This window comes from Camelus ferus, chromosome 9 (assembly GCF_009834535.1).
Source record: "Camelus ferus isolate YT-003-E chromosome 9, BCGSAC_Cfer_1.0, whole genome shotgun sequence".
Taxonomy (NCBI): domain Eukaryota; kingdom Metazoa; phylum Chordata; class Mammalia; order Artiodactyla; family Camelidae; genus Camelus; species Camelus ferus.
The window spans coordinates 24,103,501-24,118,357 of NC_045704.1; the positions used below are offsets into that span (position 1 = coordinate 24,103,501).

The window sequence follows — 14,857 nt, forward strand, 5'->3', positions numbered from 1 at the left end:
ATCGAGGTGGGGGAAGGTGGAGGAACATCTACCTTTATTATTTTGTTCTCCTCCGTATTGTTTGAATGTGTTGCAAAAGGCATGCATTATTTTTAGAATATATTTTTTAGAATTTTTAGAATTATTTTTAGCACCAGTGATGATCAAGGGGAAATAAAATGTGGCTCTAGAAATGCTTTTGACAAATGGCTAATGAGGAAACCCAGGGCCACTCTCTTGACACTCCAAATACACCTCCAAACTTTTACCCACTCCTGGTTGAGGGGTGCGGGTGCAATCGTGGTATCAAAACCAAATCGTGATGATAAACACACACAGTGGACCCAATTCCTCTTTGCGAGGACCTGAGCTTACTTTATTGGGGTTGGAGGGACTAAAACCTAGAGTTTCGGTGCGGCTCACCCCTCCTAAATGAAATGCCCGGAGAGGCCGTGAGTTCATGACCCGCTCCCGTGTGCTCCCCTCTCCCACAGGACTGCTTCTTGGCGAGGGCGTCTTGGTGCCCAACTGGGGACGGGCAGTGCCATGTCCAGTGGGACTCCAACCCAAGGTATGGCTGAAGGTTACACCACTGTATCAACAAACAGCCCTTTCCCCTTGGGGTCAGAGTGGGACATGCTCCCTGCCCAGCCAGGTGGTCCAGGATGCAACTGAGGCCAAGGTCTGAGGCCCCCTGTCTCCTCCAGCATCTGTCCGGCTACTGCCAGCTTCTCCCCGGCTGGGAAGGGGAGGCTGTTTTGAGAACACACATCATATTTTTGACGTAGGGCTCCAATCACCAAAAGCAGTGATGGCTACTGCAAATGTATCGATTTGTTTTTTCTCCATAGACCTGTGCTGTTTGTAGGTAGAGGGGGAGAAAGCCTGCGAACAGAGTGGAATCTACTTCTTAGAAGCCCGGGTTATCAAACTCATTAATCTACATGTCAAGAGGCTAGGAATGAATAATTGTGTGTAGAATTTATCTGCCAACATGATAGCTACTTTTCAGCTTTCTCCTCAGAGCTCCTCCATTGCGCCCCCTGATTATACGCTTTGTCTGGTCTGCCCGAGCCTGCCGACTGGTGGGGATGCTGCGGGGATGCCTGCCTCAGCCCCTCCGAGGATGCGGACAGGCTCCGACACGCGCCACGGCGCTCCTGCTGCTCCCCTGGCCTTGTGGGTGCCCCGTAGTGGCCCTCACGGCCGAGTGATGGCTAATTAGACACAAAAGCCAGGCCCGCCTTGCAGGGGCCTCCTTGTCTGATCCAGTGGAAAGCTATTGCTGGAGCAGGGCTGGGTGGTGGGGTGTTCTCAGCACCGTCACTGGCCTTGGCCCCGTTAGAGCTGAGCAGTTTGGGTGGGGTGGGTGGGCCAGAGGGGCTTCCTAGATCCCGGGGCCGGCAGCAGAGGACAGCAAGATACTCTCAGTGCTGAGTGGACAGGAGAGGACACGGCTGGCCTTAGGTTTTTTTTTTATTTTATAATTTTAATTGAATACACTTATGGTTACCAAAGCAGAGGGGGAGGGGAGAGGGACAAATTAGGAGTATGGGATTAACAAACTACTGTGCATAAAAGAGTTAAGCAACAAGGATTTACTATATAGCACAGGGAATTATACTCAATATCTTATAAGAACCCACGACGGAATATAATCTGCAAAAAAGCCCCCAAACGAAAAATTGGCTGTAAATTTTAAGACAACATGGCTGACGCACCTGAAAGTTGCATGGGGTAATGAGGATGAAGTACCATCCCAGCCAGTGCCCCTGTCCAGCAAATGGTAGGGGCTGGGGGTGGAGAGGTGATGGGATACTGCAGAGGTGCAACATGGAGTGTCTTCGCCTCACCCTCTGTGGGGGGACGTCACTACTTTTCACACTGACCCCCTCACCAGGAGCCCCCCCCAACCCCAGGCAGCCTCTGCCTTGTCAGCTGCATTTATGATGTGCTCATAATTAAATGTCCACGAAGCTCACAGCGTGCTGACCACAGAGGGGCCATAAGCAGTAAGATAAATGAGACCGGGAGATGCAATATTGCTTCACTTGTGGGCTTTGGCTGATGTTAAAGATTGTCAGTGATAATTATTAATATGTGACCTGGTTGAGTCTTTACCTGAACAATCACAATTTTAATAAAGTGGTAAACTCCGCAGTCACTGTGTCCACACATCCTACATCTGACACCCTCCCTTTTCACATGTGAATTTTAGAATAACCCTCTTTTCCTCTGATTCACAGGTGATATAGTTACCCGTTAATGGAAGCTTCTGCGAAATGCAGTTGATGCAAAGTCTGGCAATGACGGTAAGTCCAAGTGTGGCCTCTTCAGTGCCTCCCTCTCCTACAAGAGGGGGTGACAGCCTGGGTGAGCAGGGCTGGGTGAGGGATTGCCAGCAGGAAGTACAGCTGGTTCATTCTGCCCAGTCTGGCTGGGGGACCTCGAGGCCACTGCTCCCACCTGCCTTTTGTGCTTGTGTGTTGGTGTAGCAAACACCATGGGTGCTTCATTCAGACCCCTTGAATTTTCTTTTTAGCAGCTTCTGTGTGAAGGCCAGGTTCCTTAGGTGCCAAAAAGGCAGTGGATGGTGAATGGGAGAACTGAAGGCACCAGGCATGTAAGGAGAGCTGGAATTACCTGAGGGAATTGTCAAGCCAGTGTGGCCCACAGCCAGATTGCCAGTGTAGGAGGAAAAAGGCCCAGCTCTCTGACTGGAGGAGGCAGGACAAACTTCAGGGCATAATTCATGCTTTAGGAAATGCTCGTCTAAATAACTGAGACATTGTTTGAAAAACTAAATTAAATATTCAAAACTAAATAATCATCAACAGATGAATGGATAAAGAAGGTATGATATATATTATACACACACACACAAATACACACAAAATGGAATATTACTCAGCAATAAAAAAGAGTGGAATGTTGCCATTTGTGACAACAGGATGGATCTGCATGTTTTCACTTCTACATGGAATCTAAAAAATAAAACAAATGAACAATTATAACAAAATGGAAACAGACTAACAGATACAGACTGGTGGAGCCCTGAGGGGACAGAGGTGGGGGGAGGGGCAAGATGGGTGAGGGGGGTTACGAGGTACAAACTATGAGATACAAAGTGGATAAGTTACAAGGATGTAATGTACTGCACAGGCAATCTAGCCAATATTTCACAGTGCCTTTACATGGAGTACAAAAAGCTGTAAAAACGTTGTTACAATGTTGGCATTTGAAACTAGTATAACGTTGTAAGTCAAGTATACATCAATTAAAAAACAAAACAAAATCAAAACACCAAAAACCAAAACACCAAAAACCAAAACCCCCCCAAAAAAAGCTTTTGAAGAGAAGTCATATTATGTAAAAATTAATAATGATCCAAATATAAAGTCCCAGTTTATTTAGTAAGTGTCTAAGGAGTAACTAAAGTAGACATGGGGCCTGGGGAGGAGAATAAAAATATGTTAACTGTGATGTGTTAATACAGGAGTTAAATATATAGGGGTTAAATAATACTTTTGAAACACTTAAACACTTTACTAGTTGATTCTGAGCTGGATCACTGTTTATTGAATACAACTACAAAGAAAGTAGATTTCTCCGATCAAGGACAGGGCAGAAAAAGAAACACAAAAAAGGAAAAAAAAAGAAAAAAAAAAAAGCAAAAACAGGATATTTAAGGTATGAGACAAAACAAACCAAAAAAATATGGGAACAGAATATTGGCACCAGAAGAATAGGAATTGATGGTCAAAATGTTAGTTATAACAGAGAAGCTATTTTTATTGATGAAGGGTGCATACTTTACACTGAAGCCCTATCACTTATAAATTTATTCTTCTATTCATTCAATAAATACTGGGCCAGGGGCTGGTAATTCGATGTGAAACAAGGCAGATGTGATTCTTATTTTCATTGGGCTTACAGCCTAGTCGACTGAACTAGTCATGGATCCTAACATGCCAAATAATGTTACAGTGAAATATGGTAAGCACATTGTTAGGAGTACAAGAAGAAATAAGAAGAAATGGAGAGATTCACAGTTGTATTAAAAAACCTTAAGTCCTCTTCTTTGGTGTTTGGAGGATTTTGTAGCCAATGACTCTAAGGATTTAGATGATTTCAAATAATAAAATTGTTTTTTAAACTGAGATCTTGGCTAAGATGAGTGATTATATCAAGGTCCATGAAGTTGTCACCAAATACACAGTATATACTGGCTATAAAATCATGAATACATTCCAGTAATCAAAATGTATACAGATATATTTTACAAAAGGAACAAAAAAGTAGTTAAATCTTAATTACCAATTCTAAAAAATTATTAAAGCCTCTCTGAAATAACTCAGGTCAAAGAAGAAACCAAAGCTATATAGTGGGACCAGTTAGGAAATAATGACAATTAGAAAACCATACATCAAAAGTTAAGATGTTTGGTCAAAGACATACTCAGAGGGAAATACACTGCCTTAAATATCAACATTTTAACAGAATAAAAATAAGTGAATTAAGCATTCAACTCACAGTACAGTGGAAAGACAAAAACAAAATAAACTTAGGAAGAGAGTGATAAAGACAAAACATAAGTTAGTGAATCAGAAAACAGTAGATTGTCAAATCTAAGACTGAGAACCGGAGATAGAATACTTTGTGTAAGTAAAACAGAGTGAGAAAACACATGCAAAACATTAGAAATAAAAAAGAAGAAATATTGATACATTCCAAAAAGTTTTAAAAAAAGGTAGAAAATATAGTATATAGATAGAAAATTTTGTTGCTATGGGTGATTTTCTAGGAAATTTGAAATGACAGATTTTAATTGTAGAATAGTTAAATACCAAAGGAAGAAAGGAAAAGAATGTTAAAACAGATGGTTGTGTAGGAAATCCACTTAAATCTCTTAAGAAATAGGGGATCATCATGCTAATAATTATAGATGGGAAACTTCCCATTTCACCTTTTTTTTTTTTTTTACTGGAAGTACTGTCAGTTGCAATGTGTCAATTTCTCATGTACAGTACAATGTCCCAGTCATGCACATACAGACGTATATTCATTTTCATATTTTAAATTAAAGGTTATTACAAGATATTGAATATAGTTCCCTGTGCTCTACAGCAGACACTTTTTAAAGTCTATTTTTGTATATAGTGGCTAACATTTGTAAATCTCGAACTCCCAAATTTATCCCTTCCCACCCCCTTTCCCCAGTAACCATAAGATTGTTTACTATGTCTGTGAGTCTGGTTCTGTTTTGTAGTTGAGTTCATAGTGTCCTTTTTCTTCTTCTTCTGTTTTTTTTTTTTTTAGATTCCACATATGAGTGATATTATTTCACCTTATAAAGCAAGCATAGTCTTATGCCAACCCCCCCCCCCCAAAAAGTAGTAAACAAACAAACAAGACCTACAGGTCAACCTCACACCTCACATGTAAACATTAATGTAAAAGTCACAAAAATGAACACTAGATCTATATCTGAACTTTACTGAGGTATAATTGATATACAAAAATTGCACAATTTAATATAAACATCTTGATGAGACTGGACATATGCCTACACTTGTGACACCATCACCACAATCAAGGTACTAAACACGTCCATCACCTCCAAAAATTTCCTTGTGTTCTTCAGTGCGTGTATGTGTGTGTGTGTGTTTGGTGGTAAGAACATTTAACGTGATATCTATCCTCTTAATATATTTTAAAGTTTACAGTACAGTATGGTTAACTGTAGGTACTATATTGTACAGCAAATCTCTAGAACTTACTCATCTTGCACAACTGAAACTGTATACCCATTGAACAGTAACTCCCTATTTTCCCTGCTCCCCAGCTCTGGTGACCATCATTATATTTCCTGCTTCTATGAGTTTGATGATTTTAGATACCTCATAGAAGGGGAATCTTATAGCGTTTGTCCCCTTGTAACCAGCATATTTCACTTAGCATAATATCTCCAGGTTCATACCTGTTGTCATGAATGGCAGGATTTCCCCTTTTTTTTTTAAAGGCTGAATAATATTCTATTGTATGTATAATGCCACATATTCCTTACCCATTTATCTGTTGATAGACATTTGGGTTGTTTCTGTCTCTTGGCTGTTGTGCACAATGCTGCAGTGAACATAGGGTTACAGATACCTCTTCGAGGTCTGGATTTCAATTCTTTTGGATATATATTCAGAAGTGGGATTGCTGGATATCATATAGTAGTTCTATTTTTAATTTTTTGAGGAACCTCTGCAGTGTTTTCTATAGTGGCTGCACCAATTTACAGTCTCACGAACAGTGTATAAAAGTTCCCTTTTCTCCACATCCTCACCAATACATGTCTTTTGCTTTTTGAATAATGGCCATCCTGACAAATGTGAGGTGTTATCTTGTTGTGATATTGATCTGCATATCTCTGATGATTAATGATGTTGAGTATGTGTTTATATACCTGGTTGCCATTTGTATATCTTCTTTGATGAAATGGCTATTCAAGTTGGTTGTTGTTGTTTTGCTATTGAATTGTAGGAGATTCTTACATATTTTGGATCTTAACTTCTTAACAGAGCGATGATTGGCAAGTTTTTTTATCCTATTCTGTAAGTTGCCTTTTCATTCTGTTGATTGTTTCCTTCTTGTGCAGGAGCTTTTTAGTTTGATGTAGTTCTGCTTGTGTATTTTTGGTTTTGTTGCTTATGCTTTTGGTATCAAATCCAAGAAATCATTGCCAAGACCAATGTCAAAGAGTTTTTCAGTTTCAGGTCTTACATTTAAGTCTTTCATCCATTTGAAGTTGATTTCTGTGTCTACTGGAAGAAAGGGGTCAAACCTCATTCTTTTGCATGTGAATATATAATTTTCCCAGCACTATGTGTTGAAGAGAAATCCTTTCCCCACTCTGTATTCTTAACACCTTTGTCGAAGATCAGTCAACTGTTGTACAGGTTTATTTCTGGGTTCCTATTCTGTTCCATTGGTCTATTTATCTGTCTTTACGCCAGTATCATACTGTTTTAATTACTATAGCTTTGTAATGTATTTTGAAATCAAAAGTATGATGTCTCCAGTATTTATAGGCCAATATCCATGATGAATATAGATGCAAAATTTCTTAACTAAATTTCAGCAAACCTACTTCAACAACACAGGAGAAAGATCACATGTGATAAGTGAGATTTATCCCTGGGATGCAGGATGGCTTAACATATGAAAATCAATCAGGAAAGAAGGGTAAAGTTTATATGATCATCTCAATAGACGCAGAAGAAGCATTTGACAAAATTCAGCACCTTTTTACAATAAAAAAACACTCAACACACTAGGTACAGTAGGGATATACTTCAACATGATAAAGACTGTCTATTACAAGCTCACCACTAACGTCATACTCAATGGTGATAAACTGAAAGCTTTTTTTCCCCCTGAGATCAGGAACAGGACAGTGATTTATTACCCACTTTTGTCACTTTTGTTTGACATAATACTGGAAGTCCTAGCAAGAGCAACTAGGCAAGAAAAGGAAATAAAAGGCATTTGAATGAGACAAGAAGAAGTAAAATTGTCCCTGTTTGCAGATGACATGATCTTATATATAGAAAACCCTAAAGACACCACAAAAAACTGTTAGAACTAAGAAGTAAATCCAGCAAAGTTGCAGAATAAAAAACATCAACATCCAAAAATCAGTTGCATTTCTAGACACTAAAAATCTGAAAAGGAAATTAAGGAAGCAATCCCATTTAAAATAGCACCAAAAAGGATAAAATATTTAGAAATAAACTTAACCAAGGAGGTGAACGACTTATACATCGAAAACTATAGTGGGGAGGGTGTAGCTCAAGTGGTAGAGTGCATGCTTAGCACACACAAGGTCCTGGGTTCAATCCCCAGTACCTCTTCCAAAAATAAATAAATAGATAAACCTAATTACCTCCCCCAAAAAAGTAAAAAAAAAAAAAAAAAAAAAAAAAGAAAACTATTAAATAGCGATGAAAGAAATTAAAACAGACACAAATAAATGGAAAGACATCCTGTGTTCATGGACTGGAAGAACAGACATTGTTTAAATGTCCATACTACCCAGAGTGATCTACATATTCAATACAATTGCTATAAAAATTCCAATGGCATTTTTTAGAGAAATAGAAAAACAATTCTAAAATTCACATGAAACCACAAAAGACCCCCCAAAAGCCAAAGTGATCTTCAGAAAGAGGAATACTTGAAAAAAATATGTATACCTTGACCAATAAGGCCTTATCCATTATTGTAAACATGGAGCAAATTAGGAAATAAGTTAAAATTGATCATATCCATAGGCATTGGAGAAAAAGATGTAATTGTATGCCAAAAAGATATTTGAGAAAGTTCAACATCCAGTCCTTTCAAAGGTTATGATTAAAATAGGAATAGAAGAATAATTCATCACACTAGTAGTTCTGAACTAGGGATAGTTGCCACCCAGGGGATATTTAACAATGTCTGGATACATTGTTGATTGTTGTGGTTTGGGAGTGGTGTTACTAGTATTTACTGGGCACAGATCAGGGATGCTTTTAAACATCCTACAATGCACAGGACAGTCCTCCCCACCCCCCATAAAAGAATTATCCTGCTCAAAATGTCAATGGTGCCGAGGCTGAGGAATCCTGGTTTGCTTGATAAAGGTAGTCTATCTGAAAATGACAGCCTATACCATACTCAAAATAGAAAATTTAAAGGAATTCTTGTTATAATAACAAAGTTTAAGATAGTTACACAATGAATGCTATAGTCAAGGTAATAAAAAAATTGGATTGTTTCACAATGAACATTACAGTGAAAGTAATATAAAATTGGGGAGTAAAGATTGGAATGGTCAAATAAAATTACTGCTATTTTATGACAATATTAAAAAACCCTAAGCAACATCTGAAATATTCCAATACCATATAAAGGAGTTCAATAATATGGCCCAATTATAAAACACATACATAGAAATCAATAAATGTCTTATATAAGATAAAAACAGTAATAACAGAGATAAAGGAGAAAGAAAAAATATTCTATTTATATAAATTACATAAAATAGGAAACATCTTTAAAAAGAAAAAAAATTAAGAAGTGAGCCAGACACATATGAAAGAAATAAATTTTCCTGAGTATGTAAAAAGACTTACCTACATTGAGCTTTCCCCAAATTAATTAATTAATTAATTAATTTACTTTTGTGGAGGAAGTAATTAGGTTTACTTATTTATTTTATTTTTAGAGGAGGTACTGGGGATTGAACCCAGGACCTTCTATATGCTAAGCATGTGCCCTACCACTTGAGCTATACCATCTCCACCCCCAAATTGACTTATAAATAATTCTATTCTAGAAAAAATTTTAAATTGGATTTTTGGGGAATTTTACAAAATAAATCTAAAGTTAACATGGATGAATGGACATGCTAGAGCAACTGATAATTTATCGATCTAATTAGTTAATTTATAAAGCCACAAAGTACAAAAGTGTGTTAGGCCCCAAAATGATAAGTTAAATCAATGGAGAGAAACAGAGGGTCGAGAAATAAGCCAACCTGCATTAAAATTTTTTATCATAATTTAGGTGGATTTTATTTAAGTCAGAGGGGACACAGTAAAGAGTACACACAGGGATTCATATTGTTAAAAAAATCCACAAAGATGATGTAACAATTGTGTATCTTGTGCCCTTAAAAATGTAGCTTTGGAAAATATGAAACAAAATTAGAAATATAAAGACAAACTAATAAATCAGCAGTCATAAGAGGACAAATTTCACACTTTTAAAAGAAATGAAGTATTTTAAGTAGACCAAAATAATGACACATAGAATTTAAATGGCACAGTGAACAACCTGGTCTTAAGAAACTTCTAATATACATTCTTTTCAAACATACACAAAACACCTACACAAATTGATAAAATATTTGATGACACAGGAAATCTCAGCAAATTCTAAAAAGCAGAGATCATACAGGCTTATTCACTGACCAAATGAGAAAATAACAACTCAAGGAGAGAGGAAATAAATCTCTGTGATCATAAATATAAAAACGCTTATAAGATGTCTGGTGTTAATAAGGAAATAAAAGTGCAAGTTACAAACTATTTAGAAATAAGCAATAGAGCATTAAATAGTAAAACCTGTGAGATGTGGCCAAAGCAACAATCAGAGGAAAATTTATGGACGTGAATGAATACATTAGAAAAGGAGGGAAATTGAAATCAAATGGACCAAGCATAACATTAAGGATACTAGAGGAAGAACAAAAAAATTAAATCTCCAGAAAGTACAAGAAAGCAATAAGATAAAAACTGACGTTAATAAAACAAACAAGAAAAACAAAGCCATTAGAGTTGATCAATAAAATCTTCTTTCAATGTGATTAAGAAAAAAGAGTGAGTTTAAATGAATAGCGTCACGAATAAGATAAGGGGCTGTCATTACGGATACAGAAATAATTAAATTTTGTGAGATACTTCCTTGGTATTAATAACTTTGAAAAAGTAGATGAAATGCTTGATTTTATTAAAAAAAATCCAAATTACCAAAATTAGCTCAGGAAGTCATAGAAAATCTAAATATGCTCATTTCTATTGATGAAATTAGAAAGCTAGACAAAGGTGTACTCTTCTAGAGAACATCCAGCTGAGATGTTCTTTGCAACGTTGTCAGTGACAAAAGGCTGGAAACAACCAAAATATACATATACAAGATGGAAGGGTTAAACTATAGTAAATCATACTCTAAGCAGTTTTTAAAAAATAAAGTTGATTTATATGAATTGACATGGCAAGACAGCCCAGATATATTATTTGGAAAAAGTAGGTTGCAGCATAATATGTATTACAGCACATCAAATCCCCAAACTCTCTTTTTAAGAGTGAATAATGCTGTGTATTTTTCATTGATGTGCAGGTAAGTGTATTGTGAGCCGGCAGGACATTGATTAATGTTCCGGCTAATTCTGAAGCTGGATTCCCTAGGGTTCCAATTCCTGTTCTGCCACCTGAGTGTCTCCAGACAGGTTTCTGAGCCCTCGCCCTCTACAACTGCTTTGAGCCTCAGTTTCTGCTTTCGTAAAATGATAAAATAGCAGTTGCATCCAGTTTGTAGGCTGTTGGGAAGGTTATGCAGGTGCCTACGTGTAAAGCACTTGCAGACCGCCTGGCACATGGGAAGCACTCGGAAGTTAGTTATTTCTTTTATGAAAAATCTCTGGGTTTCCACATATCAAAATGATGGTGAGAGTTATTCCTGATGAGAGAATGCAATTGGAGATTTAATGAGGGTTTGGTCAAAGAGAACTTTTGCTTTGTCTGGATTGTTCGACTTTTACAATAAGGATGTAGTCTCATGTTTCTTTTGGAATTAAGATAAATGGTATTTATTTAAAAAATCAGTGGGAAAAGCAGAAATGATTTTGCGACACCATTTAATCATTTGGAAAAAATAAAGGTAGAGACTTACCATAAAGCAAGACAGTAGCAGTTGTTTTAGAGATCAGACTACAGAAATGAAACCAAAACAGAGTAGGAATAAAGGTAAATGTTGATTTAATAGTGCAGACAGCCTTCTTAGCATGATGTCAAAGGCAAAGAACATAAAGAAAAAACTGACACATTAGATGGCATAAGAATATAAATTGTTTTTCAAATAATATCTCTAATGAAATTAAAGGGTAAATAAATTGTGAAAATTATTCAAAATATACATATCAAAGGGATAATGCCATTATTTATGAATAAATTTTACAGATTAAGAAGAAATAGAAAAAGGATCAAATGGAATAAACAGGCAATTACCAAAATTAGAGTTATAAATGGGTAATAAATAATGTAAATTACTTAATCTTAGTAGTAATCAAAGATACGCAGATTTGAGCAGTCTTTACTTATTGACTCTCTAAAATTCAGAAACAATATTATCAGTGCTGAAAGAAGTTTGATGAAGATTTTACTCAGTCTTAACTGAGATGTATTTTGCACAAGACAGTTTTGCAATAAGCATTAAATATCTTAAAAATGCATACGTTGTTTGACTCATTGATTCATTTTCTAGAAATTCAAGTGGAATAATCACAGATGTGCACACAGATCCCTATATAATAATAATATTCACTGAGTGCTATTTAAAGTAGCAAAAAATTGAAAACTCCTTAAGTATCCAATAATACATTGTTAAATAAATCATGGTGCATACAAAGTATGTTAGTATTATTCAGCCATTAAAAATAATGCTGTTGAAGACTATTTACTGGTATGGAAATGTATTATGAATGCATGGAAGAACTGTAAAACATCAATACATGTAAAGGCTTAATTTTTATAAAAAAAGACTGTATTTGATTACATATACAGTTATCTTTATCTCTTCATCTCTGTATATCTATGTATATAAATAAGTAAAACTAGATAGAAATACACTACAGTGTTAAAATTTATTATCTCTGAGCAGTGATGACATTTATCATTCTCTGTGCTTTGTATTTACTTAATTTATTTAAGCATCACAAAAGTGCATGAGTAGATTTTTGTAAACATGAGTGTACTGCAGATACAGCTGTCGCCAGACCAGCCCCCACTCGTCCCCTGTATCTCCCCAACAGGGATTCATTGTTATCAGTGTGTGTCCCTCCAGAACTTTACCTGCATATTTATGTACATATTTTCTCTCCAATATTTTGGCAGCTAAAACATTAAACATTTTTGTTTGTATGTGCTCTGAAAATATTAGATTTTCTTTTAGTGTCTAGAAGTAATTGGGACCTTCTCCCTGTGTTGCAATACATCTCCCAGCAGTCTTTTCTTATTGATTCTCAAACATTCAGAAACAATATTATCAGGAAGGATTTGTGTGTGGTAAAGTTTGAGTCGTTGAATGATTTAGACAGTATTTATTTTGCCCTAATGCTTGAGTGATATTTTGGCTGGATATAGAAATGTAAATTGGATACAATTTTTTTCTCAGAAGTTTTATGATATTGCTCTTTGGTGTTCTAAGTTGCTGAAAAGAAATCAGTTGCCAGCGTGATCCTTGCTCTTTTGCAGGAAACATTTTTTTCCCCCTGGGAGCTTTTAGAGTTCTGTCTTTTATTTGGCTCTCTGATTCCTTTCAGTCTGAAGACTTGATTTTTTTTTTTTTTTTTGCCTTCTTCCTCTCCCCGTTGTTTTTTAATTCTTATTTTTTATTGAAGTGCAGTCAATTTATAATGTTAGTTTCAGGTGTACAGCAAAGTGATTCAAATATACATAAACATACATATATGTATATTTCAGTTTCTTCTCCGTTATAGCTCATTACAAGAAACTGAATATAGTTTCCTGTGCTATAAAGTAAATCCCTGCTGTTTATCTATTTTATGTGTAGTAATGTGTATCTGTAAATCCCAAACTCCTGATCTATCCCTTTTCCCCTTCTACTCCCCTGGTAACCACAGTTTGTTTCCTATGTCCATGAGCTGAAGACTTGATTTTTTTTTTCTTCAGGAAATTTTTCACGTATTATTTCCCTGATTTTTTTTCTCCCCTATTCCGTTCTCTCTGCTTCCTCTCTGGAATTGAGTAGATTGTAGGACTTCTGCATCTATCTTCCAATTCTCTCTCTCCATCCCTCACTTCTTTCCTCTCTCTCTCCCTCCACCACCTCCTTCCTATCATTTTGTCCTGTGTTTTTCTCTGAGGGGGACAGTATTCCAGGGCACTCCGGCAGGCTAGCGTCTGTCCAGGGTGCTGCCTGACGTACGGGCCGTCGGAAGGAAGTGGTTAGGGGTGACCCACTTGGCTTCTCCTAATGCGGTCCTCAACCAATGCTCCGCGGGTGCTCCAGGGGTGCCCCTCACCCCACCCCCGCCCCAGCCCCAAGCTCAGCCCACCCCTGGGACCCTTGTATCATTTGTATCAGATCCCGTCCTCTTACATTTTGAGAAATTCTCATGCCTTCTGATCTACCAAGAATATCCCTCCCTGTATCCAGTGCCGTTTAGAAGGATATATATATATATTTTTCTAAGTATTTTGAGAGTAGAAGTTTAGCTCTTCTTCTAGATCATCTTCATCTAATCTCTTTGTGATCTATGTTTTTTTTCAAATTTTCTAAAATAAACGTGCATTACTTTTATAATCAGTAAAACCATTCATGTGATTAAAACTTTATTTTTTTATGGCTGTATATTGGAGACTGTGCTGGGGTCAGTGCTCAGAGGCTTCCATCTGGGGAGATGACAGGGAAGTAAAAATGTGTGCTTTTTGGAGAAGGTCTTCTGGGCAGCGGAAAGCCCCCTTCTAGGGGTGCTCAGCCGGGGCCCCCAGCTGCAGAGCTGGGTTTGGCTGCCACAGGGGTGCCTTCAGCTGTGCAAGGCTGCTCCAAGTTCTCATCTCAGGGGCTGATCCTTCCCCTTCTTCAAATTGCCAGTGTGTGCAAAATGCTAACACTTAGACGCATTTAAGTGACGTATAGATCAGAACAGAATCATAGCTTGATGACATAAATTAAAGTAATTATATTCATTAGCATGATAAAAAATATGCAAACAAATGTTTATTAAATGCAACCATAGATCAACTCCAAAGGCTTTGGCGTTGTTTATGTCCTTGTGCCTCGAGCATTTCGTCAAAGGTGGCCTGTCAGGCTGAACTTAATTGACACTAATAGCAGTGGAGGGAGGAGGAGCCGGACCCAGAATATCACTTGGCTCTGCAAAGCACGGGAGGTTTGGGGACTTGCCACCAGGCCTCCCTGAGAAAGTCCTGGGGAAGGGACGCACAGGTCACCTGGTATGAGTGGACTTGTGGAAGCCCACAGAAGGGTCCGGAGGCCATTTCTCCAACCAGTGCCTGGTACAACATCTGCCACTAAAAGGGAACCG

The 14,857-nt window shown here is 37.3% G+C and overlaps 1 long non-coding RNA gene across 1 annotated transcript; it reads left to right on the plus strand.

The window, feature by feature from the left end:
* Nucleotides 1–828: 828 nt before the first annotated feature.
* On the plus strand, nt 829–13,119 carry LOC116665716. Its single transcript, XR_004322364.1, has 3 exons — nt 829–839; nt 2,525–2,529; nt 12,840–13,119. It is a non-coding gene; the product is annotated as an uncharacterized LOC116665716 (long non-coding RNA).
* The last annotated feature ends 1,738 nt before the right edge of the window (nt 13,120–14,857 follow it).